At 42.6% G+C, this 14008-nt stretch overlaps 1 protein-coding gene across 1 annotated transcript in view; it reads left to right on the top strand.

Moving 5' to 3' along the window:
- Positions 1-14008, top strand: part of TENM2 (teneurin transmembrane protein 2) — a 1250894-nt gene that overhangs the window by 626303 nt on the left and 610583 nt on the right. The gene's annotated exons all lie outside the window — the stretch shown is intronic.

The following is a 14008-nucleotide window of genomic DNA, read 5'->3' as shown; positions in this document are numbered from 1 at the left end:
AGGGCCAGAATATGGCACCGATGGAAAAGGTGCCGACACGTATTCTATAAACCACAACTACAATTAGGTACGGTTTATAGAATATACGTAGCACCGTCCTCAAAACTAAAATTTAGGTACAGCCATATATGCCAATGAAAAGGTGGTGTAAATGCCCATGCCTGAGTTTAGGCGTGGAACGGGTTATTCTATAACACTGTGCGTAAATTATAGTAATGCCCACAACCCGCCTATGCTCTTCCCATGATCATGCCCTCTTTTGAGATCTGCGTGGTAAAATTTATGCAGACTGCTTTATAGAATACACTTGGTGAGTAGTGTATATAAATTCTAATTAGTGCTGATAATTGCTTAACATCCAATTATCAGTGCTGATTGGCTTGTTAACCAATTGAGTTGTGTGTGCAAATCAGAATACTTACAGATTTCCGCACACAACTCTAGTCAAATCATGGTATCCTGTAATTAATATTCTAGAGATTTAAACAACACCCCACTTATTCAATCCCCACACAGGCTATGTTTCAACACAAAAATGTTGTTAGCTGTAAGACACAGATTAAGTCTAAAAAAAAGGGTTGTAAAAATCAGAAAGTAAGTTCAAACCTCCCTTACTAGATGGCACGGACTATCTCACTTGTTGTACGTCTATTCCTATATAGTCACGTGACACTGTTTATGACTTGGTCATTCGTGTCCATCTATCTAATTTGACCCTGAACGCATATTATTGAATGTAAGCTCTGAATCATTAAGGCTTTCCATGGATTCTTTCATATTAGCGAATATGACTGTGTACGTACGTTGTGTATTTTTTATTCATGTAATGGATATTCTACAATGCTTGTTTGTACTGTTTGGATCTGTACGCTTTGGATCTGTGTTTTATTCATTATTTTGTTAATAGTATTTATTTGTGGATCTAGGAATGCTCACAAAAGATCCTTTCTCTCTACTCTGAAGAGAAGATACAGACCTATATCTTCAGGGAGCTATTCTTGTTAAATCACTTGACTCATTCCCTTGTTTAAATTCAGCAGCTTAAAAGGATACCTAGACATTGCTTTTTCCCCATGGCTGAGGGATTTGGATGGGTGAGCTTTCAGTAGGGAAACAAAGCAGTACAAGTAGTAAAAATATCCTCGGGGATATTCAAGGAAGCTGCTTGTTTTCTGACTCAGCTGGGGAAGCAGCTTGACTGTAGCTCTAGTAAAGTAACTTATCTTCAGACTGTGAGAGATGATGGCATGTTGTAAATGTATTTATTTTATTTATTGGGAATGGTATATAGTTAGTGAGGAAGGAAATAAAGTCCACTTGTGGCAGTTTGGTCCTTATCAGCATGCCTATATCAAGACAAGTAAAATCCAGGATGGTGCGATGTCAGTGATCAGTAAATAATATGTGATTATGGTCCACTAGGACAAACAGATGCAACGCTGATCTTGGAACCAGCTGAGGTTTCATTTATTATTATTACAGTTTACTGTATTTCATGCCTGACCTTGACAGTCATGTCTGTGTGCTGCAGCTGATACTCACCAGGAGCAGCTTATTTGCTTATATGGCTGAGACATATTGCCTACATGGGTGTACATGTAGAGAGGGCAGTGGTAACTTTGGAGGAAGGTGCAAGGGAACTACTTCTTTTTAGAGTCAATGGCCAACTTTACAGTAGAAAATTCAGTGTTAAGATGTACAGCCAGAAAATGTTTTATGTCGTGCTGTCTCTGGGAATATATATTTTTTTTTTGGTGGGGGGGATTTCTTCCATTTTGTTGCTACTGGAGCAATGTCGTTAAGTAACAGCACTGTTCACAAATAGAGGGTAATTCTATATAGTACGCCAGCTTTTGGCATCCAAATGGAAGTTAATGGTAACTAAGTGGTAAAACAGTGGAGGGGAGGCAGTTAGATGCCTTAAGGGCCCTTTTACTAAGGTGCGCCCAAAAGTGGCCTGCGCTGGTATAGGCGCTTGTTTTGGATGCGCGCTGGTCCATTTCCTGAGCACGCCTGGAAAAGGGATTTTTTTTAATGTGCTGGAAAATGGGTGTGTGGCAAAATGAAAACTAGTGCGCGTCTGTTTTCGGCCTGAGACCTCAACGCCACCCATTGACTTAGCGGTAAGGTCTCATGCGCTAACCGGGTGGTAAGCATGCAGCATGTGCCAAATGCTGATTACCGCCGGGTAAGGGCCCCGTAGTATAAAATAAAAAAACAAAAACATTTTCAACCACTTGTTTTGGGCACGTGCCAAAAATGGAATTACCACCCAGGGCATGTGGTAGCTGGGCAGTAGTGCCAACTTGACATGTGTTGGATGTGTATTGGTGCCTACGCGCCTTTGTAAAAGGGCCCCTAAGTGTTCTAATATGTAACTGCAAAGGGAGTGTTCACATGGACGGATCATGGGTGTTCTGACTATTTCAGTGTGTGCTTTATTGAATACTGTCAGTTAGGTGTCTAACTGCTGCATTCAGGCTCTCACATTTACACCTGCCATAGAGCTGGCGTAAGTGGTGGCACCTAGATGTAGGTGCCTAATTGCTGTCTTAAGTTAGTATGCAATAACGCATTTGGCACACAAATTTGCTATTATAGATTACTAGCTTAGCTCCTAGATTTTGGGCGCCTAACTTTTAGTGCCCTTTATAGAATTGCCCTAGAGGACTAAATTCTATAAATGGCACCTAAAAATTGTGGCTGAAAAAAATAGTACTTAGCTCTATTCTATAAATGGTGCTTAAAGTTAGGTGCTATTTACAGAATAATGCTTAGCGCTGGGAACCGTGACTACATTTAGGCATGGCCATTTACAGCAACGATAGCTTGATGTAAATCCCCACATCTAAATTAGGCGTGGATTCCCATTATTGTAGAACAATGCACCAATTGTGTAATGCCCCTGATATACCTATGATCCTTCCATGGCCGCGTCCCCTTTTTGGACCTATGCATAAAATTTTTGTGTGTAAATTTTAATTAAAACTAATTAGCAATAGTAATTGCTTGTTAAGCCACATATTGGCACTAATTGGCTCGTTATTCAGTTAATTTGTACACGCAATTTTTAGTGACTTTTATAGAATTTGGGGGATAGTGTGTACTTCTTCATGAATAGTACGCATTCTTTCATAAGAGTACACACTATTGATGGCACATGAAAATACACGACATGTGGTTTTTCTGCTTGTTTTCATTTGCAGTGACATGAAACAGCATGAAAGCATTGTTTCAAACAAATGCACATTCCTAGTTTTAACTACTAGTTCTTTCTAAATGACAGTGGTAAAGAGTGAAAGATTCCTAAGTGTGTTGGTGGAGTTTGGATAAGACAGAGGGGGAGGTTGATTTAGTGTGAGAAGGGAAGAACTGAGTTGAACAAATTAGAGAGTGAGCAGTTGCAGAAGAAGACAAGATTGAGGCAGTGGCTATGCTGATGAGTAGGAGTAGTGGAGCTTAACTGGAGATTGAATGAGGATGGTAAAGCAAGAAACGTAGAGGCATAAGAGTCAGAAGGGTCATTAGCATGAGTGTTAAAAGTCCTCAAGAATGAGGGAAAGGGAAGATAGTTAAAAAAAAAAAGAAAGCCAGGAGTCAAAGCCAGCAAAAAAGGGAGAAAGGGATCAATAAATGAACAATACCTGGAGAAGTAGTGGAGGGAATAGGTAGATGGAGTGGATTTCAAAGGAAGAAAAAAACAGTGAGACTGAGGTGGAAGAAGATGTTGAAATCAATAAGATAGAGAATGCAGAAGCCCAACACCAACACTGGAAATGTTGTGGTTTGAGCTGCACAGGTAGGGTGAGATTTGATTTGGAAGGCCAAGATTGGGATTGATATCCCCAACAGAGAGCAGAAGAAGGAGCAAGAGAGTACTGAGAAGAGTAGGGGAAGGCATGATGACAGTGCCGAAGATGAGATGTGCTCACATAGAATGGAGATGGTTGAATGAAAGGAAGAATATTTTGATGCTTGAGAGCTGAGAAGACAGTAAAAGACAAAATGGATGGTGAGGTGTTGAAGCAAAAAATGGACGATGTGGTCTTAAGGTATGTAGTTGTCTGAGATGGGGAATAAGATTGGGAAGGGTTAGTATCAGGAACAGAAAATATAGTGGAGTCAAAGGAAATAGAAGAAGAGAAAATACAAACCTGTGGAGAACGAATTCTTTGTTTCGGACTTCACCAAAGAAGATTGAGGGAGATATAAGTAACAAAAGAAAGAAGCACAGCTGGGCCGTGTTTTGGTGTGACAACGCCTGTCTCAGGGGTCCACTTTCTTTTTGGATAATATTCATGTGATGACCACAACGCCCTCACCTATACCCAGAAAAATGTTTTTTTTCCAGTTATGGGTGAGGACATAGACTGCATGGGTTCAGTTAATTGGCATCTTTAACTTTTTTAATGGTTTATTTTTTTACAAGGCTGGAGATTCTAAAGATTCTGACTTGGACATTGGGCATCACATGGATATTATCCAAAAAAGAAAGCAGACCCCTGAGGCAGGACTCTCGTTTGTCACAGTCTTGAAAGCCCAGCTGTGCTTCTTTCTTTAGTCACCTGTTTGTATACTTTTGAACCCTTCGTTTTGTCACCTTGGGAAGATACAAGTGCCATAAATGGTATTCAATACTGATGAGTCAAGAGAAACTGAAACAAATCTCTGTACACCTGGAAGATGTATTGGGGCAATTTGATAAATTAAAGATTAGCAAGTTGCCTGGACTGGATGGTATACATCCCAGAGTACTGATTGAATTGAAAAATGAACTTGCAGAGCTATTTTTAGTAATATTTTAAAATCAAGCATGGTAACAGGAGATTGGAGGGTGGCCAATGAAAACACCAGTTTTTAAAAAGGGTTCCAGAAGTGATCTGGGAAATTATAGACCAGTAAGCCTAACGGGGCTGGGCAAAATGGGAGTCACTCCAGAGGATGCTGGGAGGAATATGCAGGTGGACTGCAAAACCTTCCCAGTACCTGGCAGGTGGCTGGTAGGAGCGCTGAGATGGTAACAAGAGCAGAGGCCTGAATGGATGTAGAAGTCATTCCAGAATGAATCAGGTATAACACCAATATTTCAAATACATGGGCAAATATTCTTCTGCATTTTTAGATGTAGATGCATTGTACAATGCAGTGGACACCCATTGCAGACAGCTCTTCTCTCCCCCACCCCAGTGATTTTCAGAGACTTGCCTGTGTAAGTGTGTAATTGTCTGTGCGTAAGGTTGCTAGATGCTTTTAAATGACTGACTTTTAAGTGATGGATTAAACAAGTTAAGAATCCAGTTGTTTCAATTTCATTAGAGTCAAGAATTACAGATGTAGATAATCAGAATTCATAACAAATTCTTATTAAGTACAGTTTTAATATATTTTCTTTTTATTGTTCATTAGGGAGCAATATTGGATTTCATTGTTCCATACTATAATTATTAGGAAACTTGTGTTCTTTAATTTATAATGATAGTGGAAATTGGAACACATGGTGAAGAAGAGACTTTTATTTATTGTTCTTAACATATATTTTTATGGCTATAACCATACATTAAAAAAAAACTTTCATCCAGTAAAAAATTAGCTTCCAGCAGACTGCTTGGCTCGATTCTTCATTTCCTGCTTTTATTACTGATTATGATGTTTTTTATTGAAACAGCATGAGAATTAGGCAAAGCTTGGTGCCTATGAGTTTTTGAAACCACCTAGATCTCTTCTTTAAATAATTTAATTTAAAAATGTGTATTCCTTCTTTACTTTTGGCAAAGAATGTTCACTGTGGATTAGAATAATCAGCACACAGAACATTATTACAAAATTAAATTCTTAAAATTAAAAATAAATATTCAAATATGTATCTGCCTTTTTACAAAATTAAATTCTCACATATACTCCTCCCCCTCATGCACACTTTTTATTCGCCCTTCTCACCAGGCTCTGAGAACAATTTTCTTATAAAAAGCAGGTCTTTAAGCAGCGGTGAAAAGCCATGCAGTCATATGTTTCAGTTCCAAATTCTGGGACTGTTCCAGAGAACGTTCCTTTCCTAGTTTTCACTAGCCCAAAAGCTATTTGCTAATGTGCAGTAAACCAAAATTAACATGCAATAATTGCAAATCCCGAGATTTCAGATTTAATTACTCACCTTTTCCAAATCCTGGCTCGAGGCAAGTTACAAGCAGGCACTTAAATTGGAGGAATTCCCAGCATTTTGCTATTCAATTGACACAGAGGAAGTTTTGTTAGCACACATTAAGTGAATGGCAGACAATGTGATAGAGTTGGTGTTAGCATGGCAGATAAAATCTGAACAATTAACATGCAGTAACCGTGCATGCATTAACTGTAAGTTCCACTCCCCGTCCCATCCCTGGCCTGCTCCATTCTAGGTTAGGTGGTTAATATGAAAATTATAGTGTGCTGTTAAGGTGTTCCATTAATTGCCACTTTAACATCTGCACAGCTTAGTAAACAGGGGCCCAGCATATGGAGCTAGGGGCTTAAGCAATTTCCAAAATGTATCTACAGTATTATTATCTTTCTTTAATTTTTATACTGGTGCCATTAAGGTTATAGCAACCTGCTCAGAATTCAGTTGTACCAGCATATATTTGTTAACTGTATTGTACAATAAGCAGATATTAACAAAAAGCATTCAAAGCAGTGTCAAATAAAAGGAAATCCTGGACTTATACTGCTAGGATAAGACTGCAGTTGCAGTCCAGGTCAAATCACCCAAAAAGAAAAGAACTGGTTGCCATAAGGAGAGTATTGTTCAAAAATAGGGGGGGGGGGGGAACCCCCATTCTGGTTGTGCACATAGTGCAGTTCGTTGGATAAATCTTTAACTCGGGTTGAGAAATTTCTCATCTATAAGTATCTGTGCTTTGTGCTGGAAACTGCCCTTCCTGATCCCTGCTTGACCTGTAATGCTTCCTGGGCTCACAGATCCCCATTTTGGTTCACTCCTTTCTGCCAGTGAAATGTATATGAGTTATCTCTGGTTAGTGGTAGGGACTTTTCCTTTGGAAGTCCCTGTGTCTATTCTTGCAGTCAAACAAGGTATAGTTACATTCTGGTCCTAGTGAAGCCTTTGTCTGCAGTGCTGGAAATACCTCCTCTTTCCTTCCCCTTCAAACCTTGTGGCAGTCCCACTTCTCTCTTTTTTTGAGAAACAGGCTTGCTGGAGTTCCAGGGAGTCAAGGTCTTCTGCTGTTTGCTGAGGTTCTGTTTCTACACACCACCTCTGACCCCTGACTGTTCTCTCTTAAGTTGCATCAAAGGCTGGAAGCAAGTGGGAGTTAACCCTCTCACTGCTGGCAGAGGCAGTCCTAGTCCAGCATCTTCCTATGAGTTCCACTGGCAGGATCAAAATGAATCCATTCCAAGTTTTGCCTTAGCTCCCTGCAGCCTTTACTTGAGTCCCACAGCAAGCAGCACTACCTCTGTTTCTGGTTTTAGTACTATATGATAGAGCACAGAACAATAACCCTAAAGGCCCTAGAGGTAATGGGTTCTTTGCAGATTGTGAAACATTTCTATTGGACATTTATGAAAAAGAAAAAATCCATAGAACCTGCTAATTGGAGCATAGCAAATCTCTGTAATAAATAAATACATTTTGAGGTCAGATAAGTTTCTTCTTCAGACTTGACAGTCACATCAAAAGGGGTTTTGCTACAACCAGTGGTGCAGCTACGTGGGGCCATGGGGGCCTGGGCCCCCCCCCCCCCCCCCACACACACACACACAAAAATTTCCTGTAAGTCCCTGGTTTTGCTGGCAGTCCCCAACCCCCACCAGCTGAAGTGTTGTCCAGCACCGGTCTCTGGCTCTGTCGCGTTGCCTGCCCTGCTCTGTCTTCCCCTCATGTCCAGCATGCTCCTTTTAGTGAAACTTAGTATACTCAATTTCACTAAAAGGAGTGTGCAGGACGTGAGGGGAAGACAGAGCAGGGCAGACAACCGGCGGCGCCAGAGACTGTGGTTGGGGACCCCGCCAACCAAGGTATTTGTTGCGGTGGGGCATCGGCGGGGCAGCAGACCAAAATGTGCCCTCCACCTCAGGCTCTGGCCCCCTCCCACTGCGAGGTCTGGCTACGCCCCTGACTACAATATATATGCATTGCAAAATTTTTTAAATTAGAATATGTCAGATAGTTTTCTCCACAGCCCTGTTGTGAAAAACTGTGAGTTTGTTCAAAAACGATTATCCCATCCTTTTAAAAATGTTTCTGTTTGTTTATCACTGCCTCCCTGCATTTGACTGCACTGCTCTTAGGGCCCCTTTTACTGCAGCTCATAGACACCCCGTATAAGAGGCTTAGGGAGGCTAAGCCTCCCCAGCCCAGCTGTGACCTTCCCCGCCTGCTTTCTCCTCCAATGCAATGTGCCCCGCCGGTACAGCGAAGAACCTGTTATTTTAAGTCGCAGCGGCAGCTCGAATCCAGTCTTTCCCTTCCTGTTCAGTGTCCCGCCGTCCTCTGATGAGGTATTTCCTATTTCCACGAGGGCGGGACAGGAGAGAGACAGACGACTTGACCAGCAGCGCAGCCAGCCAGGCCAGCCACACACAGCAGCATGCAACTAATGTAAGAAAAAAGAACCCCCCTCCTCTTCCTCCCAGTCCCCGGACCCCCCGAGTTGCCACTCGCCCCTCCCCCCACAGGCGGCCAGGCGGTGGGCGCATAGTGCACCTCGCGGTACCCCCGTCGGTGGCAGCGCTTGCCGGCCACTCATGTGGCCAGGACTTAGGCGGACAGGTTAACGGACGGGAACTTTTGGGCGCTTGTAACAGCAGCAGCAGCAGTATGGCGGTGGAGGACGAAGGGCTACAGGTATTCCAGAGCCTCAGGATTAAAGTAGGTAAGGCAGGTTCGCCGAAGTGCAGCTGGAAGGCAAAGTTGGTGCGCGCGCTCTGCAGAGCCGGAGCTGGAGGTGATCACTGATGGGGTTGGAGGAGCAGAGTTGGATCCTTGGGGCAAACGGGGACCGGTGTGGCTTAGCTAACTCTTGGCCAGGACGCGTTAAGAGGAGTTCTGAGCTTGCGAGATGTGAGAGCTGCGTAGGGTTTCTGTAGATGGGCCATGGAGAGATGCAAAGCGAAGAACCTGGGGTGGCGTGTCAGGACTAGAGAGCTGGAGTCTGAGGGGCTTGCCTTTTGGATTCTGATCTGCTCCTTGTGCAGGAGGAGAGAGTCCAAGGGATGTCAGGTCGCCTGCTCCTGGGCTGTGGGTTCCTTATAAAGCATCCTGTCATCCCACTGCCCCGTGTTTTAGGCACATTTGCAACTATCTTCCTTCCCACCTCCATCATTCTACTGTTCCCCCATTGCCCAGAGGCGTTCTGTCAAGTACCCTATCATCTCTGTGATCCAAGACTTTTTGTCCAACTCCAACTCCATACTACTATCCCATGCCAAAGAGCAGTCCACATGCCCCATCCTTACTCTGCCAACTTCTAACAGCGGATCACGAATCTTGGGCTACTGTAGACCTTCCCACTACAGTGTAGAGGAGCAAAAACATGCTAGTTACTTCTTGAGCTGGGTTTTCACAAGTAAAGATTTTGAAAAAAGTCATAAGATTGTAGCTTGTCCTGGCCTTGGAATTAGTGCTGTTGTGGTTTGGTAAGGTTCTGAGTGTGTTTTTGCACAAGTTTGTGTACAGTGTTTTGCAGTGGAGAGCTTGTGTGTTGGCCGTACTAAGGTGACATCAACACTTTAAATTAATTTTAGTTTGTTTGTCATAACATCAGACATGGTTTTATAATATTTTGGAGGATCTGATGTTGAATTGTTAAAGGTATTAATTGTGACTATTTTACTTTTATTTTATTTTTTTTCTGTGTGTTGTCAGACAATTATGGATGTAAGCCCCGCCCCTGGCACCACCCCTAACCCCACCCCTTTAGCCTCCCCAAACAGTTGGGCCACCGACCGCTTATACTGCAGCTGCGACAATGCACGCCGAGGCCCCCTTTTACTGCAGCTGGTAAAAGGAAAGGTTTGCCTTCCTGTAGGAAATGGCCGTGAGGCAAGTAAAGCACTTGCCGCGTGGCCATTTTGGGGGGGAGCCCTTACTACTACCCATTGAAGTGGCAGTAAGGGTCCTGCACTCACCTGGCGGTAAGCGGGCAATGTGCGGCACTGCCCGATTACCACCAGTTACACTCTGGTGTTACAAAAATAAATACATTTTTGTAGCACTGGAAATGACGGTGCGCTAGGGGTGGTAAGTACTATCAGCTGCTGCGGTAGCCCAGCAGTACTTCCTGTATAGCGAGCGGTAAGCCCACATTGAGCTTACTTCCGCTTAGTAAAAAGAGCCTTCAAATTGTAGCACATTGTACATAACACATCCCACACTTGCAGGGTCTCATCTGGGATCATTGCATGACATTTGGGAGTCTTGTAGACAAAAGCTGTTTCAAAGCCATTTCTAGCTCTAGCCCACTGTTCATCTACAGTCAGGCTAACTGCTGTGCAGGACTTGCTGTCTGAAGTACAACAACTGACATCACACGGGGAGGAGGGAAAGAGCAGAGAAGGCAGCCAACACAGGCTGAGCAGAACTTGCACTATGCCAGCAAGAAATGTCAACTTTTATTGCTTCGTTCTTTCATGCTGACCCTCTGTGAGCAAATGTTCCAGGCAGTAATAGGTTTTTTTCAAGGGTGTACCCACAATAATCACTTTTTTCCAAGAGGGTAATAGTTTCTGTTTTGATCTTGGACCCTTTGACAGTTGTCGAAGTTAGGCAGGGGCTGGAGCATTTCTCAATTAACTGATGAGCTTTATCCCACTTTCCCTATTACAGTCTCGTTTTCTTGTAGTGTGAGAGAAGGGGAGAGGGTTACCACTGAGGGTTCTGTGATAAAAATGGAGCAAATTAATAGAATAGCGAAGCTTCCCATGGATATATATAATTCCCCTAATTCCAGAAAGTTGCATTTCCAAAATTCTAATTAGTGCACAAATTTGCACCCACAACTTATAGAATAAGGTCAGTTGCATGCCTAACTTAGGGGCTCTTTTACTAAGGCGCTCTGAAAAATGGCTTGATTTGGACATGCGCAGGTCCATTTTTCATTGCGCCTGCAAAAAGCCTTGTTTTTGTGGCCAAAAATGGACATGCAGCAAAACTAAAACCAGTGTGCGTCCATTTTCGGCATGAGACCTTACCCATTGACTTAGTGGTAAGGTCTCATGTATTAACCAGGTGGTAATCGTGAAAGCGCGTACACTGCCGATTACTGCCGGGTAAGCACCACAAGGTAGAAAATTTCTACCACGTGTTTTGGGCGCACGTGTCAAAAATGGAATTACCACCCGGGGCACTCGGTAGCAGTGTGGTAGTTCCAATTTGATGTGTGTTGTAGTAAAAGGGCCCCTTAATAATTAGCTGCTAAATGGCCTTAACAACCGATTATTGATTATAATTGGTGAATGCTAATTAGCACTAATTGGCAGTTACATGTATAACTATTCTTCATTGGCATTCTGTTGGTTGCTTGCTCAAAATCCAGAGCGAGCAACTTCAAGGGGGCTATGGATCTGGGAGGGGGATAGGTGGCTCAGGGGTGTGTCAGGCAATGCAGATTTTAGAATATTAGCATGTACTACAACTACTACTACTACAAATCATTTCTACAGCGCTACCAGTCGTACACAGCGCTTCACAATTGAACATGAAGAAAAGAGCTTACAATCTAATTCAGGACAGACAGACAGGACAAACAAGGGATAAGGGTAGGACAGACAGGTAGGACACATAGGGGAAAGGACTATTGAAGAGAGGAAGACAAGATAAAGGTTATGAGCAGGTGACAAGTTAGGAATTAAAAGCAGCATCAAACAGGTAAGCCTTTAGCCCGGATTTGAAGGTGGCCAGAGATGGAGCTTGACATAATGGCTCAGGAAGTCTATTCCAGGCGTGAGGTGCGGCGAGATAAAAGGAATGGAGTCTGGAGGTAGCGATGGAGGAGAAGGGTGCAATTAGGAGAGATTTGCCTAGTGAACGGAGTTCCTGGGAAGGAGCATAGGGAGAGATGAGGGTGGAGAGGTAGTGAGGGGCAGCAGAATGAATACACTTTTAGATAAATAAGAGGAGCTTGAACTGTATACGGAAACGGATAGGGAGCCAGTGAAGTGACTTCAGAAGAGGGCTGATATGGGCATAGCGACTTTGGCAAAATATTAATCGTGCAGCAGAATTCTGAACAGATTGAAGAGGAGAGAGATGGCATTCTATATAGCACACCTAGAGATCTGCGCCAAAATCAGCATGAATTCTTTAACAATGTATGTAACTTAATTGGTTTAACAAGTTAATTAGCATTGATAACAGTTCTTAACAAGCAAATTATGAGCACTAATTGGCACTGATTACAATCTATGCACACAACTCGCTAAGCGTATTCTGTAATTAAGTGCACCAAACTTCTAACGTTTGCAGGCAAAAAAGGGTGTGGTTATGTGCAATAGGCGTTTCACGGGCATTCTGAAATTTACGCACGTAGTTATAGAATATGGCCCAATGAGCCTAAATCTATGCACCAGGATTTACGTCACGTTTTCTTTGGTGTAAATAGATGTGCATAGTTTTAGGCGCTGAGATATCAACTAAGCGTATTCTATAATCGGCGCCTAAATGTAGGCGCCAATTATAAAATATGCTTAGCACTGATTTCAGCACCGATTTTTAGGCACCATATATACAATCTCCTCCATAGAGTGCCAGTTGTGCTCACAACTGCCGTATCATCCCAGTATCTAACTTTAGGTGATCTATAGAGAATTACCCCTGATGAGTATGCATGAGACAAATTTCCACATACAGAGGGCAGCTCTAAAAAAGGCACCAGGAAGGCTCCTATTCTATAAAGGAGAGCAGACATCTACTTTCCTTTATAGAATACTAGGCACAACCACTTACCTTAGTCATCAAGTGATGGTCTGGAAAATCAGTCTGAGAATAGAGACCCCCGGGTCTGGGTTGAAAATGATTATGAGGAGCTGTCCAGGAATTTAATATAACAATTAAAATCAGGGGAGACAAAAAGCTTGCAGCTAGATGATTCTGCTTACAGCAACTGCTGAATAATAGTTTACTGGACATTGAGCTAATGTTGAAATAACTTGAGATAGATGCTAGACATAACACATATTTCTAAATCAACAGCTGAAGCTAGTAGAATGATAAAGAACACGGAACTAGGCCGTGTCCATGATCCCATTGCTTTTGGGAAATCATAGCTTTGTCAGCATTAAGTGACTCAAGATCCGTTGCCTGACCAGACACTTGATGTGAATTAGAAAGATAAAATATAGGTCAGATTGTTACTAATATGCTGGATGGACAAGTGCTGACATATTCTGATATTACAACAATTTTCCATGATTCTGCTGAACTTTCATAAGAAAGGTAATGATTAGTGAGTAATGTTTTCCATATGATGCTGATAACATGTGATTCCTGAATCTAATGATGAGGTGGCTTTGATTGCTTACCAATAAAAAGAAGATGGCTGAAGTGTATCTCTGAGTCAGTTCTGTAGAATCTCAGCAGTTCAGGAGACTCAGAAATTTGTTCCACATTGGCCTTTGCTTTTATTTATATACAGTGCACTCCATTTAAGTGCACGTCGGATAAGCGCATGCTCTGTTTAACTGCATGCCGTACTTCGGTCCCGTTTTTGGTGCCATCAATTTCTATGGGGACAAACTTCGGTTTAGCACACCACTAAAAACTGCAAGATTCGCTTATATGCATGGTTTAAGACTGCTTCTCTGCAGGAAAGACTCTGCATAAGCGCCTGCATGGAATATGGAAGCCGATTGGTGCCTGACAACCAACGAGATTTCAAATTTACCGCCCCTTTAACTGCCACAGGCAGAATAAGTGAAAGAATGTTGTTAGAGTGTACACTGGGGTCGTCGTCGCGGCAGAACTGTAAGACTTTAACATTGGCTGAACAAATAGAAATTCTTAAAAAAATTAGAA

The sequence above is a fragment of the Microcaecilia unicolor genome, chromosome 8, assembly GCF_901765095.1.
Source record: "Microcaecilia unicolor chromosome 8, aMicUni1.1, whole genome shotgun sequence".
NCBI classification, from domain to species: Eukaryota; Metazoa; Chordata; class Amphibia; order Gymnophiona; family Siphonopidae; genus Microcaecilia; species Microcaecilia unicolor.
This window is presented reverse-complemented; position numbering and strand designations above follow the sequence as displayed.